The sequence below is a fragment of the Lepeophtheirus salmonis genome, chromosome 5 (genome assembly GCF_016086655.4).
Source record: "Lepeophtheirus salmonis chromosome 5, UVic_Lsal_1.4, whole genome shotgun sequence".
Taxonomy (NCBI): domain Eukaryota; kingdom Metazoa; phylum Arthropoda; class Copepoda; order Siphonostomatoida; family Caligidae; genus Lepeophtheirus; species Lepeophtheirus salmonis.
The window spans coordinates 31,272,004-31,283,843 of record NC_052135.2 but is presented as its reverse complement, the minus strand read 5'-3'; positions in this window follow the sequence as shown (position 1 = coordinate 31,283,843).

Genomic DNA, 11,840 nt, shown 5'->3' with positions numbered 1-11,840 from the left:
TACTTATTTATTCCATAATGTGGTGCCTACATGCAAATGGTTATAACTTTTTATCTAGCATTTTCTCTAATAAAACACAAGTTCCAGCTTTTCTACTTGAGTTTGAGCTAGCTTTATCAAAACATATAGCTTAATATTGTCTGCTACTCCCCAATCTTGAACGGTTTGAAAAATTACATTAGCTTGCGCTTTACCTGTACCAAATGGAAGCTTTGGAACAATGGAAGTCATTTGGAAATTCCTCTTCAGGAAATTATGATCGGGAGATTATCGACCATATCTTTTCCAATTAGATTGGACATCATTTTGCCATTCCAATGGATTACCAAAGGAATGTTACATTGGAATTTTTTTTGGATGTTTTTTGATCAATATTCAATTCTCTTACTACGAATAGTACTTTGGTTAAGAGTAAATTCATTAATGTTTCCACCCATACTCTTGATTGATTCTGCTAATATAAAAACAGCTTTTTATTAGACACTTTTGTGCGATCAAGAGCTGATGCAACTTCTGGATTAATTAAAGTTTTTCCTCCTCTTTTTAAATCGTATTGAATACACCCTAGTTCTTCTCCCTCCTTACAATTAATTGTTGCTGTCTTCCAAATTAGAAAAAAATATGTTTATTGTTGAAAAAAATGTCTATTGTCTTGTTCCTTTCTTTGATTGAACATATTCTTTTCTTTTGATTTTTCTATTTTTCTAAGCAAAAAAGTGTTAGTATTTGTAACTAAATATTCCTCGACTATTATAATTAATAATTATAATACGAGTATAGTTCCATGCCAAATGGAGTTAAATTGTAAAGAGAAATACTCTAGTTGTGCATATGAGAAATTGTTCTTCATAGAGGGCTCTTTGATATTTAGGACCCCTTTAAAAGACTGATAAATAGAACTAATTTAACATTTCAAAATAAGGGCCAATACAATCAAAACGAAAAATCATTGTTTGCTGAAGGAAAATGGTGAAAATGTAAAAACATTGAGCGCAGCAAGTTATAAATATATTAGTTTCCTATTGAACTATTTTGCATTGTTATTCATAATATGAATATTTATTTCTCAGAATAGCGTTAATATATCTTAAAAAGTAAATTACGTTATCTTAAGACAATCATAGAATATAAAAAGCTGTATTGTGAACTGTTTTACCTATAATCGAGGAAAGATTCAATTTTTTTTTGAAAAAAATTGGCAATTTTCAATGCTTTGAGGCTGTTGAGCTACTTCCAAATATTTTTCAATTTTGCTCAAACTTTGCCAATCATATTTTTTTATCAATAGGGCCAGATTTTGATCCTATCACCCGGATGTTAAAAAAAAAAAATACCCTAATGTATATTCAAAATTGAAAACGTTTAGAAAACTACACAATAATGGCTTGTTTGTAGCTTGTATATTATATTATATACGTATATATATATTGTAAATACAACATGCATGGAGAGTGTTTTGAAAAGTTGCCAGGAAGTTTGGGTGAATTAACATACCCAGAAACACACTATAATTCACATATTATACATCATATGTAATCATCAAGTACTTTTCATGATTTCACCTATCCAAATAAATGGGATTTGACAGTTTCAATTAATATCAATATTCTTGTCAAATCAAAATCTGTATCTTCTAATGAAGTGTAATAGTAAAATACGATTCTTTCATGAATAATATGCGTCAAATCCAAAATTTATTTTGCTATTTTTTATGCCTTTAAATCCACAACAACAACAAAAGTAAAGTGACGAGGAATTGTCTTAAAAAACTATTGTACTGGCAAGGAGTTACCCTGAAAAATAATTGCATGATGTGTATGCTGTTTATACCGAATTAGACGATGGTGGCGAAGAGGGCGTCCCTGGGATATTAACTCTTATTATTAAAGCAATTTTATATCGTGAGGAGACTATCGTGGAAGGATCATTTGGAACATTTAGCCGAAAAATGATATTTAATGTATTGATGTGTATAATCATATATATTAATTCAATTTAAAATGATAGAATGATGAATAGGTATTGTTGATATATGTCATAAAGGTTAATTGATTAGTATTCTTTTCCGGAAAAATATTTTATTTATTTATTATATTCATTAATGATCATTCTATAAACAAAACATATTAGTACGTTGTTCGAATGTAGTTTGAATCGTTGTTGTACTTTCAATAAATGAAATAATGAACAAACATGACAGAAATTCGAATGAAAGTAGTGCTAATCACTTCTCAGTTATCAATTATTTGTCACTCGAATTACATTCGAACCACATACAACTGTGTTATGTTTATATAATAATAATTAATAAATATAGTTAATCAAAGTAATATTTTTCTGAGAAATTTATTATACTATCATTTTAAAAGTGAATGAAAATATACTATTGCATATATCAAATATCATTTTTTGGCCAAATGTCCCGAATAGTCCTTCAGAGTAATATACGTTTGACAAATTGTTGTTTGGTCAATTTTCCGAGAACCAGTTTATTTGAATGAATGTATAATCGTATGTCGGAATAAAAAAAGTCATTTTTGGATCTCATAAATAATATTGACGTCATATTAATGAAATCTCACAGGCGTTGTGCATGTAGTATCGAGTGAATATACAGGGTGGACTATATGTAATGATTCTTGATGTATATCTGTTCATGCATTTTATTATTATTATTGAAGTTATCATTTCATATGTTGGAATGACATAAGATGATCTCGTAAAAAAATAACAAAAATAAACATTTTAGTAAATAATTATCCCTCTCCTAAAAATTTGCCTAATCATAATACACATAACACAAAGGAAAAGTAACTAAATAAAATCTGTCATTATACATAATTTGGAAGACAAAAACAAGAGCGAACTAGAATGGGGACTCGGTAGACCATAACCTCGACCTTAAAATTTATAGTTATGTATCTCAATTTTTTCTTAAGTAATGTCGATTATGTATTTTTTTACGTTTTGTGTTACCTTGACTTCTCAAAATATAATAGCCTATTACTCCGACCATATAAAATCTTCGCACCAAGTTTGGGTAAAATCGAATTGTAACTTTTGCTATAATCCTGGTGACTAATAAACAATCAGAGGCAAAAACATAACATCAGTTCAACTTTTGTCAGCAGAGGTAGCAAGAATCAAATACAAGTAATTTACCATTTAAAGGTATATATTTTTTTGATCTAAAAAATAATACTAGAGTAATATTAATAATATCTTGTAGGCGTTTTGCATTTAGCATCAAGAGTGTATACAGGGTGCACTCAGTCTACTTTATATATTGATCCCTGATGTATATCATATTCAAATTTGAATCTAACAAATAACATTTACTAATATTATTAAAATATTGCAAGCGTCTTGTATGGATAATTGAGGCTATATTTGATCTATCAAATAACAATGTAGTCATATTAATAAAATATTGTAAGCGTTTCGCATGGAACATTCAACGTTTATAATGGATGCACTATATATAGTGCATCCTGATTTATATCTTTTTAATATTTTTGATCTAAGAAATAACAATGTAGTTATATAAATGAAATCTCCCAGGCGCTCTAGAGACAAAAGTCTTCCTTGGCTCATCAGTCTTTTTTTTTTTTCTCAAGCTGTTACGTGTAAAGTAACACTGGGGATTTTTTGGGCAGTAAAATCAATCTGTCGTGACGTCCTTTTTTTAATTATTCCGTTATATAATGGAATAAATTATACAACTATGTAAAAATATAATATTTTCGTTTATACTGCATAATAATAATGAAAATAGGAATATTTTTTGCAAAATATGTACAATGCTCTTGAAGCAACTCATATATCTTATTTGGTTTTATAAGCCATCGACAATTTTGGGGGAAAATTCAAAGGACCAACAGTCCTTAGAACCAATAGGACAAGTCCTAAGACTGGACTGGACCGAATAAAAAAGGACCGACAGAACACTAAATGTGTCTGTTGGCAAATTAGCCTTCGGCAATAAGGTGTTTGTCAAGGTCTGTCTAGATGTTAGGATAAAATGTAGTTGAATACGTATTGAAGATTCACTAGAGATAATATTTTTAACCATTTAGACTACCATTGGCAAAAATAATGCCGCACAAAGCACCTAATATAAACAACCAACAAATTATAGACCGCATTTTAAATGAGACTGATCCGGACTGAATTTTGATTTGAGACCTGTCCAGACGGAACTTCCTTTAAGGACCGAATGAATTCGGTCCACTAAAAATAATAACATTCTCAAACCGAAACCCAACACAAGTGTTACATTATGTAAAGAAATTCATTATTTCTATGTAAAATCATTCACACGTTATGATCTCTTTAGGTTTAAATCAATGTAAGTAAATAAGATGTACATAGTTACTGCGGATAGAATGATAGTTAATATTTGTTATACGCGTCTTGTCAACAGATACTTGTATATATATCAATATATGTATGTATATGTAACAGAATATCCCAGGTGAAAGACTGCAAAATGGATGCATACATTTGAGGATGAGTGAAAACTCATGAATGAGTGTTTCTTTGTATATATTCATTGAACACAAAATAGTAGTATGTACAATAAGATGTTTTTTCCAACTTTTCCCAATTTCCATTACCGATAGTTTGGAAAATTGTCAATTGGTAAAAGAATAACCAGTAAGGAAAATCCGGCGTATTTTTGAGCTGGCCCATTTTTTTAAATTGTAATCTGAAGAATGAATTTTCATTTACTGAGTTCTTGTCATTATTATTTAACTCCTGAGTAGTGAAATTCATTTCTTAATATATTCAGTTATACTCATAACTGCTTTAACACTTGTGTGTGCTCATAAAAAACGGAGCGTAACACTGAGTATTTCTTGGGGAGTTATAATTGATAGTACCTGTTGGACTCAGAGTAGAATTGGGATCGACATTGGAGTAATTCTTGCGAATGTCCTTGTTTATATCCTTTTTTCCTCCCTCCCTTTCACAGCTGATTGTAACTGATCTAATGAAATGCCTTGAACATAATTCTTTCTTTCCTCCAAAACATTCTTCAAAGCTGTCAGGGTTAACATGTTGATTTTCGGTTTCTTTTTTAAAAATGCCATTCTATACAGGATTTTCATCGCGTACAATAACCAATGCAAAATGTCATTGTCAACCGATGTCATATATTTATATATAAAGCTACCCAATGGAGGAAAAAGAAAGAATATCTTGAGAAATATTTAATATTTCCTCTCTGAAAATGGAAAGAAAGGATGCGTAATATACGCAGATTATCAAATTTTTCTAACTTTTTTGACTAAATTGTACACAATGAGACAATTAAAAAAAAACTTTCTAAATATTTTTATATGTCAAAAAAAGGTTTATAAAATTTATTTTATGTAAAATAACTAAGAATGTCTTGTTAGTATGCATATTCACTAAGTAAAGAGTTTCTGTCGTTTTTCATAATTTGATCGAGATGTACTACTACCTAAAAATGATCTGGTAGGAAAATGGAATTTAACATAGGTCATTTTCATACCGCTCTAATGTGCAATAGGGTAATTATACGCGGTAAATTAATTAAACATCTCATGATAATTATCTTTTAGACCAGCTCAGAGTATTTAATTGCGTTTGTAGCAGGTAAACAAATAAACAAGCCAGAAGGATTTCCCTACAAAACGAGTGTTGTTTAAATTTCTACTCTTGGACAAAATAAGCCTATCCCTAATGACAAAAGATTCTGATTAACTTTTTGGATGTGTTGTAAATAGCACTTAAATGAGCCAAAGTAACCTGTAAATTGACAGATTTGATTTAAAAGTCAATATCAAGGACAAGTTAAGTATCATAAATCAAATGAAAGTTCTATACTATATTTTTTTTAAATTCCTGGATATCTCAAAAACTCCTTTTTTGTTACTTTATTGCATATGTGGCCCGTCAACGGGGAAGAAACCCAAGAATGGTTTTTTCGATGTATTTTTATTTGAATTATCCTCATTGTTTATCAACAAAATATTCGTATTAATCCTTTGGGTGCGTCTTAAATTGTACTTTACTTTAGCCAACTTTTATCGGCACAATAATAGGAAGATAAATTGATTATATGATTAAAAGGGTCTATATCGGGGCGGATGTGAGTCTCTTAAATCAAACCAAGGTTTTAAGATTTAGTAAAAATTCTTGTGTATCTTAACCCATCCAGCACATTTCAATACAAGGCCTATCGCTGACTCAAATATCTCTGAGAAATATTGGCCTGTATGTATGAGGTGAAAAATAGATTGAGATTTTCTTCTTCTTTTTTGACTTTTGCTCCGAATTGTTTTTATTGGCTAACAGCTTAAGAGGAGCTAATTCAACGCTCAGGGGTAAATAAGAAGAAACAGCTGACAACCAAATACAGTGTATATTTTTGTTTTAGTTAGATGACACCGTTTGGAATAACCACGGACTCAATAACATAAATATACACAGTGTATGTTTTGTCAGCTGTTGATGTTATTGCTTATTTTTCATAATCAATGTTCTAAACGTTAATTGGTTGAATTAGAATTAGCTTCTTTTAAGCTGTTTAAGCTCTGTTATTGTTATTCAATAGTTGGTAAGAATTGACAAACTACAAACGGATTTTAGGCCTTTCTTTTGTTTCTTTTTGAAGGAACGGTTGAGTAAAGCGATGCAACTGTTTCTGTGAGTGTCGTTCCAAGCACTAATCAATATAAATAGAGATGCTACGTTTCCTACAGATAATATCTTTTTTTAAACTAAGATTAAGCAATATTATAAGCTTTTTAAATCCCTTGTATCTTTTTTAAGATCCGTAAAAAGTTCGAATTCACGAAGCTGGGTCGTCGGGTATCAGATCTTTTTTGGGTAAATCAAGTTTTTTTAACTGTAGCGGGTACTTTTTTATTAGTGAGGACATGCGTTTGCCGTCAAAAATGATTATTTGGTAAAAATCAGTTAGACATAATCTTTTATAAAATTAGAGTAATTATAATTTAGCTCTTGAGTTTTTATTTGTGGGATGTTCATTTTTCAGTTTGTGTAATATACCCAAAAAAATCAATTTTTCAATTCATTTTCATAATTTGGAATTTTGGAAAAAATTGTTTGAACTCAAATAATAACACTGTTAGAGAAATAAACTTGTGCCATCAGATTTAAAGTCATGCAACGATTCTAAATTGGTGCAGTTTGTCCGGATCGAGAAGTTGGAATTGAATTTATACTGGAAAACTAACATTTTTGAAACCTTTTTGAAATCCCTAATTAATAATTATTTAATCAACTAATTATTCCCAACTATAAAATATGTTGTTAATTTAATATTGCATTTTTTGCAAAAATAACAATTCCACTAAAACCTTTTAATGAAAAGTCCTTTAAAGCGAAATAAAAAATCTCTTGGCTAACATTCGATAAAATAGACAACAATCAGGGACTCTGATGTGAATTTCCAAACTGTAATAAACAAAAACTTAAATGTGTCCTATCATGAAGTCATACATAATAACTGTTTGTTTAGAATCGTGGGTTTTTTTTTTGTAGTAAATCTGTATTGCATAATAAATATAAATATTTATATTTTAAATTCAAGTCTTTTGGAAGCAAGGGATGTCCCACAATGTTAAATAAAAGCCAAAGAAGGAACAGTTAATAAAGGCTATGGCTAAAAAATGATTTAATTACAAGTAAAGACGTAAGTAATATTGTGCATATATTCTGAACGCAACAAGAGGGTGTAATTAAGTTTTTAGACGGAGGCCTAACAAATATACGATGCGACTTGGAGCAAATTGTATGGTAAAATAATATTCATTTAGAAAATTTATTTAAATATTCCATCATGTCTAATGATATTATAATTGATAACGGAGAACTAAGTGGTTACCACTTCTTCCATTCAAACTACTGTTGTGTATGTTTATTTTTCTTTTATCTTAAATATTAGATTGTTGTTGATTTTATCTCTTTAAAAAAATTCCATTTTTTTCACTTTATCACTATTCTTTTTTGAACAATGCCATTTTCCTTGACATTTTTTATAAAATCATTTAATATATCTAATACAAGCACATACACAAAAAAGGTGTAGTATCATAATGAAACAAAAATAAAAGTCTTTATGAAAAATGAAGTTAAGTTATCGCAGCATCTATATACATTGACATTGCTTCAACAAGCGAAATACCTTCATATATTCAAACAGTTTCTTGTCACATTACCTAATCAATAAATACAAACTTATTTCAATGACAATAATAAATGGACCCAATTAATACTCTCTCGTCTATTGTGTTAGGAAAACTTGTTTAAAAAAAGCAAAAATAAATGAATGCGTCATGGGGGAAAAATACGTCAATCTCTTACAAAAAAAAGTCATATGTGCTAAAATTCATGAGTTAAAACAGATGTTTAAAGTGTTTTCAAAAACTTGGCTATAAGACGATTTAACACTCAATGTCCATTCATAGCATTTTTATATGTAATATTTGAGTATTAATCTAATCCAAAAAATACTTGAATTGAGTATACAGGGTTAGGTAGCAAAACATGCACTTTCAACCCTTCTGTCCTTGATAGACTCTTTCAGAAGGTGGTGTGGGATCCTCGCGTATGAACAACTTCCCAAATGACCCTTTACGGCCCTCCTAATGCTCCAAGCAGCCATGTAAAAGTCGTTGGCGTGGCAATTCATCGGTTAGGTAGCAGGGGCGTCTGCATGTGGTGTGCTGGAGGGACTGCAATCCCTCCCCCCTCATAATTAAGGAATCTTTACTTTTACTTGAAAAATTAGTTTTTAAAATTTTTCATCAAACCAATCTATATTTTTTTAATTTAATTTTCTGTTCATATTTAAAATTAAATTTTTGAATTTTTTTCCAAAATAATTACTTTTTCAAACATTTATTCAGATAAATTTAATTTTTCGAATTTTTTCCAAAAAAATCACACTGAAAATAGCCTTTGTACGGTTTATTTTAACCATAAGCTACATAGAAGAAACTTTTACCAATGTATATTATTACTATGTCAGGACTAGTTTTTTTGCTCAAGGAGACTCAACAGGGACTGAGTTATAAATCAAAAAGTGACTGACATCTCAAAAAACAACTAAACGAATAACTACATTTTCTAAAGTTATTGAAATAAAAAAGTAAAGGGAAAAAAGAAATCGATGAAAATTACATTTTCGTTTTTTTTTTTTTCTTTTCAAGGTTAAAAAAATTGATTTATAATGAAATATTGGATTTGTAGATCAAATAGAGTTTGAAGAAATTTGTCTGGGGATTCTTTTGCATATAAAAGGACACATTAAATTTTTGTTTAACTGAAATACCTTAATTAAATATCATTTTCTAAATAATTTTTCATTTTTCTCTATTTTTTTCTTATTTTTTCATCAAACGTCAATTTTCAATATTTGCAAAAATGAATCAGTTATCGATGGTTATTTTTTCAACTACAATATTTTCCATAACTTTGTGTCTTGGTAGACTTTTGTTTCTCTTTAAATTTAGAGTAAATGCTATTTATAACTTCTTTTTTTTTAAATTATTTAAAAAAAGTAAATTGCAAAAAAATTTCATGTGAATTTCGATTTCGTATATTTAAAAAAAAAATAAAAGATAGCTTCTCACCTAGACTATTTTTTTAATGCATATAGGTTGGAATATTTTTTGAAGTTTATAAGACAATTATTTATTTTTTTATTCATTCGGGGTCTAAATATTAAGAATAAATAGTATTGGCAATTGTCAATGTGATTTACCGCTTCCTCATTGGCCCTATGGCAATCCTTTGCTAGTATAGTATTAAAATATAGATAATTCTGTAATTATCAGAACTGGTGCATCAACTTTGAAAAATAACTTCCTTTGTGTGTGACTAAACGTGAGCCAGTCGTATTCAATGAAATATACATACGAGCAACCTAAATTCTCTCATTTCTGTTATTTCTTGATAGCAAACTCGAAACCGATTTGAGAAACTCGAAGTAAAATATGAGTATCACCACCTTACTCGAACTCAACTCTACTTCAATCATCGAAATCTTGAACTTAACCTAACTTTAAATGGAATCCAACTCTATTATAATAAGTCTATACATATTTTTCTGCGTCTTATACATTAGCCCTTTACTGCCGAAGCCCCATGAAAATTATTTTGAAATTAGAAATATTAGAATATGACATTCTTTGAACTCGAATAAGATTATTAAATACTTTTAATTGATTTCCGTATCCGGATATGGCTCATATGGTCATTTACTTTGAAGAACTACTCATAGGCATATCAGGGATATTTAGTATATTTTGACTTTTTCATAATCATGATTAAAACCACTATTTATGTTGATAAATAATGGAGCTTGGTTTTGGTTTGTTTTTTAATCTTTTGGGAATCGCTGTTTTCTCATTAATTTTTTCTTCCGGTGACCTGATTTTTATTAGTGCAAAACACACACTCCTTCATTAGGGGAGGGGCAGCAACTCCAGTCCAGAATCTGCGCACTACCCTGATATAGCATCAAAAACTTAAGTATAAGACGATTTAACACTCAACTCCATTCAATGGAGACGTCACCTATATGATATGACTGGCATAACTATGTAAAACTAAACTTTGAATGTATACTATTATTATGAAACAAAATTAAACTTTTTTGATTAATAAAAATTGTTTTATTGCCTTTTGGAAAAAAGAGTTATGTTGCTCTCAAGGTGTCCCCAAAACCAAGCAACGCTAGTACAAGTCACCAAACAAAACAAGACCTAATTTTCGATAATTAAATTTTTTTATGGAGCGGTAAAGAGAATTTATTTTGAGAAAATAATAAATAAATGTGATAAATACTACACATTATGTGGAAAAAAACTGGTCCTTGATTATGAAGTAATTAACTTGAATAAATGGTTTACCTTCAGGAAAAAAATTATATTCTATTAAATTTTTATTCATAAAGTTATATAATAACACACTACTCTGATTGTATCTAATTCATTAGTTAAAAACCGGAAAGTTCTTCGCTATTAATATATATATATATATACATGAATACTAAACAGGATAAATTAATCACCTTACTTTTGTGTACCTACTACCCAGGTAAAATTATCTTTAATCCCCTTACTACTAGTAAAGAAGTTTTAAAATGCAAAGAAACCATCATCAAAGGAATGAGTAAGAAAAATATACATCTAATATTGTGCAAAGGACATTCTGACATCACAGGAAATGAATTTGCGGACCATCTTGCGAAGAGGGGAACTGAGAGCCAAAACCAGTTTGCTATTGGAACGCCTCCAAGCTACATAAAGAAGGTAATTCATGTCTTCTTCTATCAATATTGGTGTGACCAATATTGATAAAAGATCAAAGTATGAAACATACACATACTATGTTTAATAAGCCGAAATCGAAGTGATTCAAGCTCGGAAGAGAAAAATTAAGACTCATTGTACAAGCCAACACTGGGCATGGCCCTTGTCTAGCCCACATAAGTAAACGGAAGGACATAACCTCAACTTGCAATATTTGTATAGAAGAATTGCAAATAGATCAATTGCACCAATAATGCCCCGCCCTATCTTACGAAAGACATCAAGGCATGAATGAAGAAAACGAAGACATTCGTATTTTTAAATTTATGGAATGTGAAAAAATAAAAAGTATTACTCAACAAAATTTTATTGTAAACAAGGTTTTAGTATCTGTTGTAGTAGCACAAATACCCTGTTGTGTTGCCGTGGTCGTTGCCTTGTATTTGTACCATTTTATTTTATGTATGTATGGCAAGTAGTAATAAATATTTAACTAACTAACCAGATGAAATTCCAAACAAACAACGC